This window comes from Lathyrus oleraceus, chromosome 5 (genome assembly GCF_024323335.1).
Source record: "Lathyrus oleraceus cultivar Zhongwan6 chromosome 5, CAAS_Psat_ZW6_1.0, whole genome shotgun sequence".
Classification (NCBI taxonomy): Eukaryota; Viridiplantae; Streptophyta; class Magnoliopsida; order Fabales; family Fabaceae; genus Lathyrus; species Lathyrus oleraceus.
In genome coordinates this window covers 206,205,559-206,227,040 of record NC_066583.1, presented here as the reverse complement: position 1 = coordinate 206,227,040, position 21,482 = coordinate 206,205,559, and the positions used below count along the sequence as shown (strand labels likewise).

General features: G+C 37.4%; 1 non-coding gene across 1 annotated transcript; it reads right to left on the bottom strand.

The window, feature by feature from the left end:
- Nucleotides 1–17,251: 17,251 nt before the first annotated feature.
- Nucleotides 17,252–17,358, bottom strand: LOC127089659 (small nucleolar RNA R71). Its single transcript, XR_007791222.1, has one exon. It is a non-coding gene; the product is annotated as a small nucleolar RNA R71 (small nucleolar RNA).
- Between the last annotated feature and the right edge of the window lie 4,124 nt (nucleotides 17,359–21,482).

Sequence of the window (21,482 nt, the reverse complement as noted above, 5' to 3'; positions counted from 1 at the left end):
TTTTGATCATGTACAGGTCAGCAAATTGTACAGTCTGTTTTCTGGAAAAACAGACTCAGCATATGGACCTTGATGTCAAGCTGAATGTCGTGACATTCGTGCCTGACAGCATATGCTAAATTGTAGGTTGTTCAGTTTTCTGTTTCAGCTTTTTCTCAGGCTATTCTTTAGGGATTCAACAACTGAGAGAAAATCCAGGAAATCAACAACCAAGCTACATTCAATGAACCTAACAAATAGCCTATTTGTTAGCAACCTAAATGTTGAATTTGAGGGAACTTGTGTGACCTAAAATTCAGGAAAATACAAGTGCAAAAGCCCAGGTGCTGCAATATAAAAAGGAAGGCATTCCTTCATTCAGTTTCGGGGATTTTGAAGCGTGAAGAGTTAGTGTGTCCATCATACTTCACTGCTGTATTTTGTGAGTCTTGTATTAGACGTATCTTGTAAGCCAAGCCATTATCAAGTAGATGATTGCTTTGGCATAGGGTGTTCATTGAGTTGTAAGTGTTGTGTCACTCAAAGCTTTTAAGCGTGAGTGCTGTGTATCTTGATTTAAGCTGTGAAGCATAATCAAGAGTTGTTTTTGAAGTGTGACTTCAAAGTGTCTTTAATATCATTGAGGTGATTGAGGGGGAGTGAGTAGGAACTCTGATCTTAGGTTAAGATTGAAATTGCATTGGGTAGGGATTAAGTGATAAGTTGTAAACGGGTGAGTTTAGCTTTGAATTGATACTACTAATAGTGGATTTCCTCCCTGGCTTGGTAGCCCCCAGATGTAGGTCATGTTGGACTGAACTGGGTGAACAATTACTTGTGTTATTTACTGCACTTACTATTAAGTTCTGCATAATCCCTGTCTGTGCAGAATTGGATGTCATAACAACCAGTGTGACATCCAAAGTCTGATAACTAGAATTTCAGGTACACAATGCAATAAAGCAGGTAAATGCTGAAAGATAAATAACTGTACAAAAGAATAAACACCCAATAAACAAACAAGCTACAATATCTAGGAGGGACTCGCTTAGGGAAACCGGGTCCCCAGCAGAGTCGCCAGCTATCGCAACCTGAAAAATGGAATGCGAAAAAAAAACAATCGGCGAAGAAAAACAGGAGAGTCGCCACCGTGCGTTATTTATCCCAAAGGAGGGAAAGGAAACGCTCGAAGTAAACCTGGAAAGGAAAGGACAAGACAGGGTCTCACAACCAAATCATGGGTTCGGGAGTCGATTATGCGAAGGGAAGGTATTAGCACCCCTACGCATCCGTAGTACTCTACGGGATCCACTTTTGTAGTTCTTGTCTAAAGGGTGTGGGTTTATCTAATGTGTTATTTACTAAAAAAAAAGGGTCAAAAGAAAATGAGTCGCACGGATGCCGCATCCACTGCATACGTATCTCATCTGAATATGAGAATCAGAGTCTTCGTAGCTCGGCTACCTAGGGGTTAAGGGTAATTGTGCTCGCTAAGACATCGCGTCTTATGCCTACGTATCTCATCTGGAATGAGAATCAGAGCAAGTCGTAGTTCAGCTAACTACGGGGTTATGGATTGGGTTTTGGACGAACGACGTTACTACGCAATCTACCGGATGCTCGACCTTTGGAGACTTACTCTCCTGTAGTAGAAGGAGTTAACGTGTTCTTAGGAGAAGAAAAATCAATGAGTTGGTAGGGTTAGGGATGCTCATGCAGAAGGGAAATCCTAGACGAAGGAACCTGCATAAAGTAAACACACAAAACATTGCCTCATATCGAGGTCTTCCAGCTAAGAAAGCCGTAAAAATACAGGAAAATGTAAAAGTACCACACGGATAAAGATCCGAAGTAACAGTAATTAACGGAACAAGGAAACCCTGAGATCCTTCCAAGCTAACACCATCAAAGAAAGTGAGTCAGTACAGGTAATCAGAATGAAACCTCTAGGTGGTATCCCACAAATAAAGTGGAACACCAGGCAAACCATCTCTGCAAGAGTCATATGAGCCCGCACAAAACAAAACTCAACAAACAGGTTAGAGAAACAAAATAGGGTAACCAAGAGTTGCCCCCAAATCAAAATGTAACCACATGAATCATGCCATTAAAATTCACAAAAAACTCACAAAAAGCAACCAAGGGTAGGAGGCCTAAACCTCTTGTCAAACACATGCATCAAAAGGGTATCAAATTCACCCATAATACCTCATACATTTAGAGCATTCAAATTAAAGGCATAAAGATGATGGATATAGGGCAAACCTGATTGGAGAGATCGGTTGAAATCAAATGGCACGACTGGATTTGCAAACCAATGTTAGGGTTTGCTTGAGCTGAAAGTGTGTGAGTCAGAATGAACCTTTCAGAGTTGCCTGGAGGTTGCTGCAGAGTAATTCTCACTCTCTCTGTCTAGGTTTCTCTCCAGGTTTTGTCCAGGGTTTTCTTCCAAGGAAACCTCAGAGTGTTTTGCTTCTCTTCCTTTTTCTGTTTGTTCTCCCTCTTTTATAACCTGATTTTCATGGCTTTGTGGGCTCAACTGAGAGAGGTCCAAGTCCAAGATTTTCTATTATATTTATTTATTTATTTATTAAAAAAAAATTTCGTTTTTTTTTTTGCATAACACGTGGGCTTCGTCTAGCGAGCATGACAGCTCATGAACAAACCTTTGCTCCTTCAAGATTAACGTTTTGACTGACGAATAGACCCCTGTTGGAAGTAACTCAAGTCTTTCCCTTGTGTTGACTGATCATCTAAATAGAACCCACAAAGTGTCCTGGATGATGTTCAAGCTTCTTGGAGCTAAGCCCGATTGACATGATGAAATGCAATGTATCTAATGTTAAATGACCTAAAAATGAATGCGTGAATAAGGAGGGCAAATTTTGGGTTGTTACACTTGTGTTTGTCTGTTTGTTGTGAACCACATACCAAGAATTGGACAATATGGACTTAGTTTCTAGGACTTCCCCTATGCAAAGAAATGGAGAGTTGGACTTAGATTCTAGGACCCTTCCTTATGCAAAAATTGGAGTAAAAGGATCTTAATGATGAAGATGGATTGGAAGGACCAAATCTCTAAACTCACTCATGTCCATTTTTTGTTTTACTTCATGAAACTTTTGATGTGTGTGCTTTTGTGCTAGGAGTCCCCATTTGAGCTTAATTGGAGGACCATTGCCATGTTCATCTATAGAAAGAGATGCCAAAGCCATTGGAAGATTCTTGAAAGCATGACCTAGTGTTTGATTGCTTGAGATATTTTCTTTGTGGTTGTTTTGTTCCAAAGGATGAGAGCTACTTAGATCATCAATATGATCTCAACAGAGGGACTCCTAGTGTGGTTTCATTTCTTTCCTTTACTATTTTTTATTCCATTTAGGACTTAGCCCTTCTTCTTCTTCTCTCCACTCTAACCCAAGCCAAAACTTTTTGTGCAAACATTTCCATTTGTTTTCAACATTAGAAACCTAAGCGTTATGCTTTTGATTTTCAAACCTTCTCTTCATAATACTTATTTTGAATTGAACCTTTTAATCCACTTTGACCATTTTTTGTATATACTTCTAATTGGTAAATATAACCCATTCAAATTTCTTTTGTGGTTTCAATGGCCACTTCTTAATCAGATTTTTTCCATAACCTTTAGCTATTAGGTTTGAGTTTGTGGTAGATGTAATACTCACCTTTGTCCTTAGTGATGGACAATGAGCCTTCCATGCTTATTATAGGGTTCACCCCTCACTAGCATGTTGAAGCTATCCTCACATGGTGGACTTGTGGTTTTAGGTTGCGTTTTCTCCCTTTGATAACAAAAGACCTTAAGGCTTTTGGACCAATCAATCCACTCATTCATTTTGAGATTTTTATCCCGAACTACGAGGTTTTTATCCTAATCTTTATAAGATGGTACGTAGGCAATGGGTTTATCTATTCAAACACAAAATGTAAATAAACTTGTATATTCTTTTCTCATCTCTTCAATCATGTTTGCACAAACAAAATTTTCACAAGACAACAACCTTCACAAGTATGAAAAGGGCTCCCTAGGAGTACCTAGGATGTTTTGGGTGCCTAACACCTTCCCATTGCATAACCAACCCCCTTACCCAGATCTCTGTTTCTTTTACTAGTTTTTGTTAAAACTTTTAGGTTTTTATTCGCTTTCTAACCATTCCTTTGGATAAATAGAAGTGCGGTGGCGACTCGACTTGTATGGCTTACTTTGGATTTATTCAATATCTCTAATGGTAACGAATACTCCGCTACAGCTATGACCAAAGATAGAGAAGATCAAGGTCAAACAATAGAAAACAGAAGCAAAATGAAGATTAGAAGTCAAGAAACAAATAAAATATTTTTGGCATTTTTAATATTTAAAATAAAATGGAATTAAAATAATAAAGAAAGGTCAAACTTCAAATTCACTTCAAATCAACTTTGAAAAGTCCAAGTGAATTATCCCAAGTTCAATAAGGTCAAACAAAGTTTGACAAAAAATTTCAGCATTTTTAAAAGTCAGAAACTATTTTAAATCAATTAAAAATGCATAAAAATAACCTAATTGAACTAAAATCTCAAATAAATCTCAAATCAATTATTAAATTGATGAGAATATTTTTCATAGATCTATCATCATTCAAAGAGGTTGGAAAAATATTTTTGTATTTTTTGGATATCAAAAATTAATTAAAATGAATTAAAAATAATCAGAAAAGAGAAAATTATTAAAAAATAATAAATGATAAAATAATAAATATTAAAAGTCATTTTCAGAAACTAGAAATTAAAAGAGAAATAATGCAATTGGTCCCATAATTTTTGGACCAATAATGAGAGAGATATGAATTTTAGAAATAAAATGGAATTAAAAGAAATAAAAGAAATTAAAATCAGAAAAATGGAAAATAGAAAAAGCGTGAGCCGTCTGATGGTGATTCATTAATTAACGTGAATCATCACACGGCTCAGAAGCGCGTGTTCACCATACACGCGGGTCAAACGTATCACACCATGCCAAATGAAAAGTCATAACAATAAATGCATGAGATTAGATCTGGAAACTGAGATGGACGGCTCTGATCCAATCTGGAGACCAGACGATAGCCAGCACCATCGTCTTCTTCGGCTAGCTCCGGCGAAGGCCAAAAATTACAGAGGAATAAATGTGCATGAAAATCCACGATTCAGGTATCAAATGAAAGTTGGGGTGATGTACATCACCCATATACCAACCAATTCAGCTCTTGGCTTCCATAGCAAGAGGAATCAAAGCTTGAATTTTATGGTGTCCAACTGGAACTTGATGGATTTCAATAATTCAAAGCTCAAAATGATTGCCTCTATGAAGAGGACTTCAGACAACACAACAATAACAAGAAACAAGCAATGTACAATGAGATTCGAAGAAAACAAAAACTGAAGTAAACCTCTGAAATGGAGAGTTTGAGAGAACGATTCCTTGGTGCTAAAGCTTCTAGTTCACTCTATGGATGAAGGAGAAGAAGGCTAAGGAACTTTAGATCTGAAATTTCAATCGAGGAAATCAAAATTCAGACCTGAAATTTGAGAGAAAAGTGAGATAGTTCCTTTGGTGTGAGGGTGGGATTTCAGTTACACAGCATGTAGGGCGCCTTAAGGTTGAAGAAATGAGAGGCCAAGCACTCCTATACATAGCAAATGGTAAGGTGGAAGCATGAACAAAGCATTGCATGGATGGAAAGGGCCTCCATGCATGGGCCTGTACAGGCGCATGGAGGGCCCAATTCCACTTGGTTTTAGCAGCTGATCATCATCATGTACAAATTGGACGTGCATATTGTGTGTTAATGGATCATGCAATGCAAATTTAAATGATTTTCCAAAATGTGCCATAATGTTCAAGCCTTCGAAAATACCATGTTCAAACTTGAAATGTAACCTTATGAGTAATGGTTGGAAAGCTTGTTGCATAAGGAACAAATGTCATGTTGATCAAAACTCCAATTGGGCCTTGGAAATTAATGAAAATTGAACTTGAAGTGTAGGGTGCAAAACATGCATATGTGAAATTTCCAAAATTGGCCAATGTTCAAGCCCTTCTGTCTCAATGATGAAAGCTCCAAATGACAAAATCTTCAACATAAAAGTTGTAAATATTTTCAAGGAAATCAATTTGGATTTAAATTTTGCATCATTTGGTTTTTTGATGAAGACGTTATGGGCACTTGATGTTGGACTATTTCACATTTCAATGCATTTGGTCCAAAGTGACCTATAATGTTTTGCATTATCACATGTATTTATTTTGAGATTTTGTATTTTTTCTCAACATAACATTTGAAGTAGACACATTAAGATTTCCAATTCATTAAGTCCCACCTCAAAATCATGAAAAATGAAGGAGTTATGTTCTTGGGAAGTTGACCAAAAATTAGGGCTTCAGTCAAAATGACCTATAATGTCTTGGAATGGATGATGACCTTCCAAGCTTCAAATCAAATTTTGATGAACATGAAAGTTGTTCATATTTCCCTTAAGAACATTTGTTTTCTTGGGGTCATCTTCATTTGACTAACACATGAAAAGTTAGGTCTCAGTGTATTTCAAAATAGTTAGATGAATTGACTGATCAACTTCTCAAGTCCAAAACTCATATCTTGATGATTTGATGATTGAGGGAGCTCAAATAAGTTCAAATATGCATGGAATGATGAACTAGATAACTTCCCTTGATTGTATTTGACCATGGGTTGAGGTTGTTTCAAGAGTAAGGCACAACTGATGAATAGATGAATTAGGGTTTCCTTGGGAAACAAGCCTCAAGCCCCTTGATTTGATTTGATCAAAATGATGAATTGAGATACTTGGGAGGCATATTTGATGGATGAGAGATTTGGGAACCATTGCCATGTTTGCTTTCATCTTCTCTTGACCATCTCATTGCACAAAGGATCTCTTAGAAACTTTAGACCTTGTGACTGCTCAAGCTACAAACAAAAGATGTTAGTCACATATTTTTGTGCTTTTGGTTAGTGAATAAAATGAGAAAAGCAATAATATACAATTCAAGCATGCTTGGTGATCTCAAACTACTCACAAGAGGTCCCACCCAAAGGCAAAGGGAACCAAGATGCTTATGATCCTTGAGGTTATGCAAATGCAATGTTATGATGCCATGAGGATCTTAGGGTCAAAATTGGGGTCTTACATCACCGACTGTGAGACTCGGTATTCTATGCTTGAGAAGACTTGTTGCGCATTGGCTTGGGCTGCTAAGCGTCTGCGCTAGTATATGTTGAATCATACCACTTGGTTGATATCCAAAATGGATCCAATCAAGTATATATTTAAGAAGCCTGCTTTAACTGGGAGAATTGTCCATTGGCAGATGTTGTTATCAGAGTATCATAACGAATACCGATCTTAGAAAGCGATCAAAGGTAGTATCTTGGCTGACCATTTGGCTCACCAACCAATTGAAGATTACTAGTTAGTGCAATATGAATTTCCTGATGAAGAGATTTTGTATTTGAAAATGAAAGATTGTGATGAATCGTTGCTTAAAGAAGGGCCAGAACCTGGTTCCCGTTGGGGCATGGTATTTGATGGAGCTGTTAATCAATATAGAAATTGCATTAGGGAAGTGATTATTACTCTTCAAGGCACACATCTACCATTTACAGCTAGATTGAAGCTCGCATTATGGGGCTTGAAGAGGCCATGAATCTCCGAATCAATTATCTAGATGTCTTCGCTGATTCAGCTTTGGTTGTGAATCATATCAAAGGAGAATAGGAGACAAATCAACCCGGTTTAATATCATATAGAGATTATGCGAGGAGGATTTCAACTTTCTTTACAAAGGTTGAATTTCATCATATCCCTCGAGATGAAAACCGGATGGCAGATGCTCTTGCAACATTGGTGTCAATGATTGTAGTGAAATATTGGAATGAAGTTCCAAATTTATCCGTGATGCATCTTGATAGGCCAACTCATGTGTTTGCTGTTGAAGAGATCAAAGATGAGAAGCCGTGGTATTACGACATCAAAAGTTTCCTCCAAAGTCAAGTTTACCCGCCTGGGGCATCTTTGAAAGATAAGAAGACTTTGAGAAGATTAGTCGATAATTTCTACTTGAATGGTGATATACTGTACAAGAGAAACTTCGTCATGGTTTTGCTCATATGCGTGGATAGACACGAAGCAGACTTGTTGATGACTGAAGTGCACGAAGGTTCCTTTGGTACTCATTCCAATGGACATGCAATGGCGAAGAAGATGTTGCGAGCAGGTTACTATTGGCTGACAATGGAATCTGAATGTTGTAAATTTGTGAAGAAGTACCACAAGTGTTAAGTTTATGTTGATAAGATTCATGTTCCTCCGACACTATTGAATGTTATGTCTTCCCCATGGCCCTTCTCCATGTGGGGAATTGATATGATTGAGCCCAAAGCTTCGAATGGACATCGTTTCATTTTGGTGGAAATTAACTACTTCACCAAATGGGTTGAAGCGACATCGTATGCAAATGTAACCAAGAAAGTTGTTGTAAGGTTTATCAAGAATCAGATCATATGCCGTTACGGTATGCCAAGTAAGATCATTATTGATAATGGATCGAACTTGAATAATAATATGGTGGAAGCTCTTTGTAAAGACTTCAAGATTGTACATCATAATTCTTCTCCCTATAGACCCAAGATGAATATGGTTGTTGAAGTTGCGAATAAGAACATCAAGAAGATTATCCAGAAGATGGTTGTCACGTACAAGGATTGACATGAATACTCCCATTTGCTTTGCATGGGTATCGTACATCCGTCTGCACTTCAACAGGGGCAACCCCATTCTCTCTTGTATATGGTATGGAAGCAGTGCTCCCCATAGAGGTTGAGATTCCTTCATTGTGTGTGCTCATGGAAGCCAAGTTGACTGAAGCTGAATGGTGTCAGACCAGGTTTGATCAGCTGAATTTAATTGAAGAGAAAAGATTGACTGCCATGTGTCATGGTCAGTTGTATCAACAAAGAATGAAGAAAGCTTTTGATAAGAAGGTCAAACCTCGAGTATTCAGAGAAGGTGACCTTGTGCTCAAGAAAACTTTGACGTTCAAGCCAGATTCCAGAGGAAAATGGACTCCTAATTATGAAGGCCCATATGTTGTTAAGATAGCCTTTTCAGGCGGTGCATTGATTCTTACAACTATGGATGGTGAAGAGTTCACTCGTCCAGTGAACGTAGATGCAGTCAAGAAATACTTCGCCTAAAAAAATAAAAGAACAACTCGCTAAGTTGAAAACCCGAAAGGGCGGCTTAGGCAAAAATGAGCGTCTCGGTGGATTGAAAACCCGAAAGGACGATCCATGCAAAAATTACAGACATAAAACAGAAAGAATATCCCGATAAGTTGAGTACCCCACCTTGGGGCAACTTATGAAAAAATTAGGGATTATGGCAAGTAACTGCATTTTGTTGATCTTCAGTGATTTTGAAGACTTGTTTGAGCCCAAGGGTTGACATCAGTTCATCTCCAGTAGCGGTCAAGAGCACAGTGGATATCAAGAGTTGGTAGAAGGATTGAGGATCATTTGTATTCAATGTAACCCTTTTCCATGTAAATTACCATTTTCAACTTTGTAAAATCCATGGAGTCTTGTCATTTACAGACTACCATTATACTACCTCCGTTCCTATTTGTAAGAGACAAATTGTAACTTTCTTTTGGTCCTTTTTATAAGAGACACATTATAAAATTAAATTTTATTAATTGAGAAATCTCATTTATACCCTTAGTAAACAAAATGCAATATTTATTATTCATTGGGCATTAATGTTTTGAAAAGAACATGCTATGTATATTCCCCATACACATAATGGGTATCTAAAGCCAAACCTATTCAGTTTCCATTGATATTAATGATTTGGAGGGAAAAAAATTCCCACTGGTTATAAAGGAGGGAACTACTACGAGTATCTTACTCATATTTCAAAGAAAACCATGAGTATGAACTCTCATCACACCTATGAAAGTAAGATTGAAAAATCTCATGAAAGAAAAGTGAAACAAAATTCTGATTTGAATAGGTTCCCCAACACTGAGGATCCATACGAAGGTAGCGATATTGTTGAAGAATCGGATATCGAGAGTGAGGAAGAAGGAAGACAACCAGTGATTAGAAAGAAGCTTAAAACATGGCACCAAAAAGAAGCAGAAAAAACAGAAGAAAATAATAGTGTTAAGCAGAAGGAAAAAGAAGCAGAAGAAAATAGCAATGTTAAACAGGAAGAAGAAGATGGCTTCGACCATGTACGTGAAGCTTTGAGGAATGAGGCTATGAATGTGCTCAAAATATATTTCTATGGAATCTAATGTAATGTAAATGTCATGAATTATGATTATGGTTTTAAGAAATGGTTTGTTACCGCAAAAATGATCGCGATAAAACGGTTTCGAAAGTTGCCGACGCGGTTTGTTATGATTAATGAGTAACTTTTGTTCTATTGTTTTACTACAGTGTTGTTTTCTTTTAATATAAATTGAATTTTTAGAATAGAATATAATTATGAAAATGAACTGCAAGTGCCATGGAGTGTTGTTTTGCACTATGAACCAAAATATAGTCTGTCGAAACATTTGCAGTTTGTGCCATGGAGTGTTGTTTTGACGATGCAGTTTGTGATAATTAACGAGTAGTACCTTATTTCTATTGTTTTTCATATGTTACTGCTATTGTTGTTTTTTTTTATAATAAAAATAGATTTTTTTAGAATAGAACATAGTAATGATAAGAATGAAGTATATAGTTGGAAATTCTTAAAAAGCATGCAGTATATATAACGTTCCAAAAAATAACACTATTAAATATTCTTATAATATTGCAGTATCATTAAATATTCTTATAATATTGCATTCCATGTAAAAGAAAAAATTAAGAATCATAATTTTGAAGATATTCAGTGACTTCTTGTACCAGTGAAGAATCACAACTCATTTGAACCGGTATGCCACCTTGTTTATATAGCATGTCTTTCTTCATATGGGGAATTTTATACTTGTTAGATCCATTTATCTTCATTATTTCAATCATGCATGATTGAAGAGTGCTAAAAATTTTGTTGGATTGCACAGTAGAAAACTCATCAAATGCTTTTTGAACTGCACTAACAAGCTCATCAATTGACTTTACCGGTTCCTTTTGTTGTAAAGATTGAATGGCATTGAAAAAGCCTAAGTCTAAGACATTCAAATCTGGTGAATTAGGGGGTTGACATGTCAATTGAATATCAAACTCACTTTCACTTGCCGCACGACAAAAATCCGGATCATCTTTACTAATATGTGACCTTGCATTATCTTGCTGAATAAAGATTTTCTTCCCTACATTAATGTGTTTGTATGAAATCATGTTATCCTCTTTTAAATAAGGCTTAAGTGTGTTTGTATGCCGTCGTATCACTCCGACCTTATGCAACCTTACCAATGATGTCTTAGGAATATTTAGAGCACAAGCGAGAGATCGATAGGTTGACCGTTTTGATAATGGAACTTGACGCATTAACTCCAAATCTAATTGAACTCGTTTCCTTCCACAATTTTGTGTTCTATTATGACAAACATTACCTGTGTCCTTTAATTGTTTCCATATGCGATAAATAACACTTCTATGAACATTGTATGATGCCGCTACCCGTTCTACTACTCCAGTTCCAATTAGATTTCCATTAGCATCACTAGAGCAAAGCAATATTTGACATATAGCCTTTCTATCTTCGTTATTCAGGAAACCCCGTTTTTTAGAACTTTCACTTATCACCGACTCTGCAATAAATCATCAAAACGTATAATCAAAACACACAGTGGACTTTCATATATGTGTTGCTCAATCAAATTAATAAAAAACTAAAAGAAAAATGGTAGTGTATAAATATATTAATGGATATCATCATGTATATTACCATGCATATAACTATATATGTTAGCCAAGTATATTAACGTGTCACACAGTAATCAATATATAAAGAGATTGCTCACCATTTTCATCTGCCATGGACTTAATTCTAGTAGATGAAAACTAAATTTCTAGTATGATTGAAATGAAACACCAACTCTCTTTATATAAAAAAGACAAATATACTACCAAAATTGGTGGGAAGATTATTTTGGTTTTTAAAATTTGGTGGGAAGATGTATAAAAAAAATAGAGGGAAATTTAATTTGCATCTAATTTTTCACGATGAGAATGTGGAAAGCCAATTTTTTTGTTGTAATTATTTTTGGATAGAATAAATGCTGATCAATTTTTATTATATCAACATTTGGCTTAATTATAACATTAATACTACTAAATGTTTAACTTAGGGGTATTTTTGGAAGTACAAGTTTATTTTTCAGAAAAATTAATTAAAAAAAATATTCCTTGGTTTGTGTGATTTCTTATGTTTGTCTCTTACAAATAGGAACGGAGGTAGTATTAAATAAAGTTAAGCTTTTGTCCAAATTGTTTCTACTCTTATTTACTTTAGCCAATAGTTTTAAATTTTATTATGATCATTTTGAAATTAAATTTTTAAACCAAAATAAATTTTTCTTTAATATATAAAAGCAAGAATATTTTTCCAAAGTAAGTAAAAGGAATATCAATAGCATTTCAATAAATAAAAAGTCCTTAAGTGTGAAGCATCGGAGGTTCCCCAAGCAGTTAACCCTTTGGGTATCCGTAGACATTAGTGTTGATTCAATTCCTCGGTGGAGTGTTTGATCCTCAGTGGAATTTCTTGGTCCCCGGCTGATTTGGTTGATCCAGATACCCTGCGGCGTGTTGTTTTCCCCGACAGAGTTTCTGCTGTCCCTAGCGGAGTTTCTACCTTCTCCAACGAAGTTCGTATTTCCTTAGCAGGGTTGAGATGGTTGATCTTCCCCATGTGGATCGCTTTGGTGTCCCTCACCAATCGCTATTCAATTTTCTCCCAGTTAGAGTTTCCTCCTAGTTTCTTAGCAGCTTTTGTTGATTATTTCTCTATAGGGTTGTCTCCCATTGTTTTATGGTGTTGACCTAAAATTTCCCACAGATTGGATGATCTATCCTCAACAGATCTTCTCCTTCCCTAGTTAGGTTTGAACCTTTGGGATGATGATCTCTCTGTTCTCTGACAGTTGTCTCCATATTTTATGGATTGACCAAGGATTGTACCGGTGATTCAAATTCTTTGCGACATCTTTGTATCCTTTGCGATCGTTTTGTCAGCATAATCATCATATATACATATACATATACATTTATATAATTTCATAATTTGCATATCCTGGATATTCATATTTGATTTGGTTGAGATTCTCATTCTCTGTTATGGCGATACTTTATCCCCATACTAAATCTGGTTTCTGTCCTCCTTCAATTATAGAGTGTCATCCCCTTAAACAGAAAGACTTTAACCTTTCTCTATTTCCCCACTGAGTTTGCTTCCTCGTGGACGGTTGTTGTTTCAGTTTCCTCTCCAGTAGATTTTCTTGATGGAATTACTCCCCTTGAGTTATGTCCTCATTGAGTTAAGTTTTGATTGACCATTTTCTTTCTATCTCTTACCTAGATAGATGCTTTGGTCCCCTAAGAGTCTATTACCCAGTAACTGGTGATACTCTTCTTAGTTTGCAGTTTGCTACTTCTTGCCAAATACCTGGAAAAGGTACCCTTATTTCTTTCCTCAGTAGAGTCCCCAGTGGATCTACTCCCCAGGAAGTATATCCTTGATATGTTCATCCTAACCGGTGACAAATATCTTTCTTTCCCCTGCCTGAGTCTATTCTTGATATGTTCACTTTAATCAGTGACGGGTATTGTCATCTTTTGTATTCTACCCAGTAAAAAGGTAGTTGTAATCCCTATTTTGTTCCCCAGAGAGTTAATCCTTGATATGTTCATCCTAACTGATGACGGGTTTCCTTCTCTTTGCGGTCTTCTACCCAGTAACCGATAGTTGTAAATCCTGCCTTTTTTGTCCCCTTCACAGAGTTGATCCTTGATATATTCATCTTAACTGGTGACGGATTTTCTCTTTGATGGTATTCTATCATGTAACTGATAGATGTAATTCCTATTTATCTCCTCACAAAGTCTATCCTTGATATGTTCATCTTAACTGGTGACGGATTTTCTCTTTGACGGTATTCTATCCAGAATTCGATAGATGTAATTCCTACTTTTTTGTTCAGTTGGTTTACCCTTGATATGTTCATCCTAACTGATGATGGGTATCCTCCTTGGCAATCTCAGGCAAGTCTATCCTTGATATGTTCATCCTAACCGATGACAGATTTTGTTCCCGGTTGAGTTTATCCTTGATATGTTCATCCTAACCGATGACGGATACTCTCACCTTTGGTCTTCTGCCCAGTAACTGGTAGTTGTAAACCCTATTTTCCGCAATTTTCCCCAACAAGGCTATTCTTACCTAGTAACCGGTAATGAATACTCCCTCCTGGCGGTTCTCAGCGAGTCATCTTTGATATGTTCATCCTAGCCGATGACGGATGTCCTCTCTGTCAGATCTTTATTATCTCCTTACCCAGTAACAGGTAGTAGATAATAGATTTCTGCTCCTCCTGTGTTGAAGTTTATTTCTTCCCCAGTCGAGTTGAGTGCGTATTTCCTTAGTGAAATTGTTGTTCCTGCATGATTCAAGTATGTCAGTTTTATCCTAATTTTTTGTTTCCCCTGCAGATGTTTTTGTTACCCCGACTGAGTCTTTCCATTTTTATGCAATTCCTCTAGTCTCCCAGCAGTTTTTAAGTCATTTCCTGGCCTATGCATAACCCTCTTTATCCCCTAAAGTCTATGTCTCCCTAGGGAATTTTCCTTACAGAATACATTATACTTCTGCGGATATTCAGTCTCTCTGATTTCTTTTCCTTTGTGGCAATATTTCCCCGCGGAAAATTTACTTTTAGATTCATATCATTCGCATCATTAGGTCTCTTAGGGACCAAAATTTGTTTCTATATGTTGTTATTTAAGCCCATTCTACTGAGTCGATGATAATGCGAAAATGTATCGTATATTTGCCTTTATTTACATTCAAAAATCATACCGTTTTCATTTATATTCCGATTATTTCGCAAGAGTTCAAGTTATTTTTGCAGGTATTTCAATTCCCAAGCTTAAATGAGCAAAGTATAGAAAAGGAAGGAAAAGAAGAAGAAACAACAGAAAAATAAGAAAATATGAACTTAGTGAACATGACGACCGTCACGCACCATCACGATCGTCACACTACCCTTAAGTGTGACGAACGCCACAAGACCATCATGATCGTCACGTATGCAAAGTCAGCGTAATGGGTTTCAAACAGAAGTGATCCACGTCGCCCTCAACTCAACCCAGTCTTCGCTCCTTAAACCACCTTCCCGTGAATCCCTCACTCAACTAAGTCCTCCTTACTTTTCTCAAGCACGAAGACCAAAAGGGATTATAAAAGAATGGAAGTTGGAAACTTCCAGGATGGTCTCTCTCTCTCTCTCTCTCTCTCTCTCTCTCTCTCTCTCTCTCTCTCTCTCTATCTATCTCTCTCTCTCTCTCTCTCTCATCTTATCTCTCTTCCTTTTTTCGCTCCTGCAATTTTGTTTTCGCGTTATTTTTCTTCAGCAAGCATTATTTTCTTTGACTGCAATTTGTTTACTTTTCCATTCAGAGCTTTGATTTTTTTCCCTTTTTCCTTTCCGTTTTTCACTTAGCCAAAAGTAGTAGTTACCTACCGACCTGTGGAGGACTGCTCAAGTACTTCAAGATTCAGCCTATTCAATTAATCAAAGTTCCAGGTTTTTTATTCAATTATTATTATTGCTTTATTATTAAATAATCATGTTAGCTTTATTGTTAAAAAATTTCTGTTCGTCTGTGTTTGCGTTATTTAACATGACCGGCTAAACTACCGGTATCGGTATGTAAACAATTTAATTAGACATAATTTAATAATAATCGGTATAAACTTCTTTTCTCAAATAATCTTTTGGCTGTGGTTTTTAATTTGAACTTAATTAAGTTTGTCACGAGAGTGAGAAGCTATTTACTACAATTTTGCCACGAGAGTGGGAAATTAACTAAGGTTAGAACCGACAATCGTGAGAGCGTGAGGGTCGAACTGGATAGTAAAAACTAGGCATTGATTTTAAAAACAGCGAGAGCACTTTAAAAGCAATTAGAACTTATTTATTTTCAAAAAGTATTTTTAACTTCAAATGGGACAGCGAGAGCGTACTTTCTGACTTAAAAGTATAGTCCGAGTCAGCAATCACGAGAGTGTGAGATAAAGCCTTTTAAATGAGTATTTTCTACTGAAACGTATTTGGTAATTAAAATATACACCGGTGACTTATCGAATCCCTGACAATTAATGCGTTGCATACTTATATCCCTTCGTTAATATTTTCTTAAAAACTTAATTTTCTTTCGATTTAATTTTTGTTGAATCGAACCTCTAAAAATCATCGCCTTAGCTAAACATAGGAACATCGATATCATTAGTTTGACCATCGGTCCTTGTGGGTTCGATATCTTTTAAAACTAAACGACTAGACTATGTACTTGCAGTCAAGTATCCGATAGACTATACTTTATATACAGTCACGACTCGTTTCAAGTTTTTGGCGCCGTTACCGGGGACTGATTTAGTCAAATAGTGCGATTCTTTTGTTGCATAGTATAGACTGAGGCAAAAACTAATTTCCTTTCCTTTATTTCTCGATTGTATGCCAAGTACTCGCTCACAAGGCGAAAACTTAGTACCACCAATCGCAGAATTAGAGAGTTTCTTATATTTAAGACGCCGAGTACTAGAGTACCAACGAAGGTACAATATTCCTGATATCATCATTCCTACTACTGAACCAGTTGAAAAACCAACCATGGCTGCAGTGGGACCACAAAATCGTCCTCTTAAGTTCTACGCTACCCCATCCTAACAAGAACCTCATAACAACATTGCTTCCCTTGTTATCGATCGAAACGATTTCGAGTTGAAACCCTCATTGTTATCAGCTGTCCAACAACATCAATTTGCTGGAAATCCTACGGACGACCCTAATGAACATTTGACCAAGTTTGTGCAGTACGCAGACACTATGAAGGTGAATGGTGTATCTCAAGATGCGATAAGACTACATCTTTTTCCTTTCTCTCTAAGAGACAGAGCTTGGTCTTGGTTGCAATCCTTGCCATCCAACTCAGTCACTACATGGGAAGAACTGAAGAACGTTTTCTTAGCCCGATATTTTCGGCCGAGTAAAACTGTTATGCTGAGAGCTCAAATCAACGGATTTCGACAAAAAGATGCAGGATCTCTCTACGACGCGTGGGAAAGATACAAAGACATGATGAGGATGTGTCCACATCACGGTCTCAAAGACTGGGTGATCATTCACACATTTTACAATGGGCTTCTGTATAACACAAGACTGACAGTAGACGCTGCCGCGGGCGGTGCATTTATGGACAAGCCATACAACGAAGCTTATCAACTCATTGAAAAACATGGCCCAAAACCATTTCCAATGGGGAGGTGAAAGAACTCCAGTAGAAAAGTCCCAAACAAAAGGTGGAATGCACGAAATCAGTAGCCTTGACCATGTCCATGCAAAGGTAGATGCCCTTATTCAAAATTTAGACAACTTGACCATAACACCCGCAGCCACCGTGGCAGCCGTAACTCCAAACTGCGAGTTATGTGGAGTTCCTGGACACACTGCACCAGAATGTTAGATATTAGCAGGAGTCTCCACTGATCAAGTGAATTATGCTCAAGGAAACCCTTATTCGAATACCTACAACCCAGGTTGGAAAAACCATCCTAACTTTTCGTACAAGAACAACGACGCCTTGTATGCACCTGGCTATGTACCTGTTGTTCCACCTGGATATCAAAAGCCAGCTACTAATGCTCCTAATATTCCTAAGAAGTCCAACCTTGAATTAATGATGGAAAGTTCCATAGCTACCCAAGATCAAACAAACAAGGACTTATTGAACCAAAACATACACACTAGTGAGCAACTTAAACAATTAGCAAACAAAGTAGACGCTTTAGCCACCCACAACAAAATGCTTGAAACACAGATTTCACAAGTGGCTCAACAACAAGCGTCTACTGCTGCTCCTGCTGGCATATTTCATGGACAATCACAACCTAATCCAAAAGAACATGCAAATGCCGTTATATTGAGAAGTGGAAAAGAACTAGACGGACCCGTAGATCCAAGACTTCAAAATCCTACCATGTACCAAAAACCTGACTGGAGATTACCATTTGAAATCATGTGTGATGCGAGTGATTATTCCGTAGGCGCAGTGCTAGGACAAAGGAAGGATAAAAAACTTCATGCGATCTACTATGCAAGTAGAACCTTAGATCCGGTCCAAATGAACTACGCCACCACTGAAAAGGAACTTCTAGCTGTTGTGTTCACTTTAGACAAATTCCGTTCTTACTTAGTAGGAGCGAAAATCATCATCTATACTGACCACACTGCTATTAGATAATTGCTAAGTAAGAAGGATCCCAAACCAAGACTCTTAAGATGGATCCTACTCTTACAAGAATTTGACTTAGAAATAAAAGATAAGAAAGGTACTGAGAACATAGTAGCAAACCACTTATCACGAATCGAAGGGAATAAGCCTGAACAAGTTCCAATCAATGATGATTTCCCTTACGAACGACTTATAGCCCGGATGGAAAGCGACATGTCTGAGATAACCTTAAATGATACCGAAATATAAGAATCCGTGGAAGAAATTCATACGAATATAACTCTGCCATGGTATGTTGGCTTTGTTAACTACCTAGATGCTGAAGCACTTCCACCGGACCTATCATACCTACAAAAGAAGAAATTCTTTCATGATCTAAAACAGTACTACTGGGATGAACCTCTTCTTTTCAAGAGAGGTGCCGACGGAATTTTCCGCCGATGTGTTCCTGAGGATGAAGTAGATGATATAATCTCTCATTGCCATTCCGCTCCCTATGGTGGGAACGCAAGCACTTCAAAAACTTGTGCTAAGATCTTACAATCTGGCCTCTTTTGACCTACTCTATAGAAAGATGTCCATAATACGGTTATAAATTGTGACCGGTGTCAATGCACTGGTAACGTTTCAAGATGCGACGAAATGCCACAAACAGGCATCTTAGAAGTGGAAGTCTTTGATGTGTGGGGGATTGACTTCATGGGACCATTCCCGTCTTCTTTTGGTAATAAGTACATACTCGTAACTGTCGATTACGTTTCAAAATGGATCGAGGTTGTAGATACTCTGACAAATGACACACGAGTAGTGATTAAGCTGTTCAGGAACGTAATCTTTCCTAGATTCGGTGTGCCAAAACTAGTAGTTAGTGACGGTGGCTCCCATTTCATATCAAATATCTTTGGAAAACTTCTTCTGAAGTATGGAGTCCGACAGCGTGTAGCAACACCTTATCACCCACAAACCAGTGGGCAAGTCGAAGTTTCAAATAGAGAGATCAAACAAATTCTAGAAAAGACTGTCAAAATATCTAGAAAAGACTAGTCATCTAAACTAAATGAAGCTCTGTAGGCATATAGGACAGCCTACAAGACCCCAATAGGGACCACACCCTTTAAATTGGTTTATGGTAAATCATGTCATCTCCCTGCAGAGTTAGAACACAAAGCTTATTGGGAAATTAAGACCCTAAATCTAAATTATACTTCCGCAGACGAGAAGTGAATTTTAGACATTCACGAATTGGAAGAACTTAGACTAGACGCTTATGAGAATGCCAAGATATATAAATAACGAACTAAAAAATGGCACGATAAACGTATATCTAGGAAAGAGTTTAATGTCGGCGACGTAGTGTTACTATTTAATTCAAGACTTAAGCTTTTTCCGAGAAAACTTAAATCTAGGTGGTCAGGTCCTTTCAAAATTACTAAAGTTTTTAAAAGCGGTGCCATAGAAATCAAGGGTAGAAATAGTGAACCGTTCATTGTAAACGGGCAGCGATTAAAGAATTATCATAATATTGACAATATAAACTATTCAAATAGTCTAAGACTTATAGAGCTGTCCGCTCAACCCCAAAAATGATATATCGCGACGTTACTATCGAACTTACGACATTAAACAAAGTGCTTGGTGGGAGACAACCCGCCTCTTTTTAATTTGTTATTGATTTTGTTATTTTTATGTTTTGCATTTTAAGTCTTCTCCTTCTTTGATTATTACTTTTATTTTTCTCTCTTTCCTTGATTCTATGCAGTAACGTACTTTTTGTTTTTCATTACTAACTTAGTAATATTGGCTACTGATTAACAGAAAAACTTAAAACTAGTTAGTAACTAATTTTCATCATGCAACAAGTAGATACCGTTTTTAGAGACAGAGTTCAGAGAAGGCATTATGATTATTTAGCTCAGAAGGATATGGCTTTATGCATATATTATGATGGAACTACCATGGATAGGCTAGGTATCCATGATAGTATCTTATTTATGTTTAACCAGCTAGGTTGGGAGAATGTTGCTATTAAGAGAAGGTTTGTCACATACCGTGAGCTTACCCTAGAATTCCTTAGCTCCCTAGTTTACATACCCGAGCATGGTTACAGACACAACAAAGGGTTGATTTCCTTTAGGCTGTTTGATATTGATTTCACTTATAACTATAGAGACCTTGCTGACCTTCTAGGATTTCCTAGTGGCCCATTTCTATTCACTACCCTCCAGGAGGAATTAATCAATGACATTGACTTGGATTACTTTTGGGGTAGTTTAACTAGAAATCACCACCCTGACCCGCACCAGATGCACTCTGATGCGATACACAACCCTGCTATCCGCTACTTCCACAAAATACTAGCCCAATCCCTATTTGGAAAAGAAGAGAACAACACCTTAGTGTCAAGGGATGAACTTTCCATCTTACTATGTGTCGACCAAGGCCGACATGTTAATGATGTAACATTCATGATGGAAAGATTTATTTACCTTGCACAGAACATTCGTGCCCCAATCCTAATCGGTGGCCTAGTAACCATGATAGCTGATGCTATTGGACTTAGACACCCACTTAACAAACTTACACCTTTTGGAACCATCCGACCCATGGATATTGACTTTTGCTTCGACCGAAGAATTTTAGGAAACCTTGGACCGGACACTTTTGACTACCTAATTAATAATGAAGTTGTCCAGCTATTTACCTTACCAAACCATGAGAGAACGAGTGTTCATAACCGTAATAACTGGCTATATGATTTAGATGAACATCACATTGCTCCACCATCACCCCCTGAGCATGTCGCAGAGACATCTTCCCAAAACCAACGAAGAAATGAGCGCCGACCCACCACCATGGAAGACATCTATGCTGAGATGTTGCGACACAACCAAAGGACGGAAGAGCGCCAAATCAAAATAATGCAAGCGATCCAGCAAATACAAAGAGACCAGCATGACTATGCAAACTGGCATGACCAAGGGATGGCGGAACTATCCG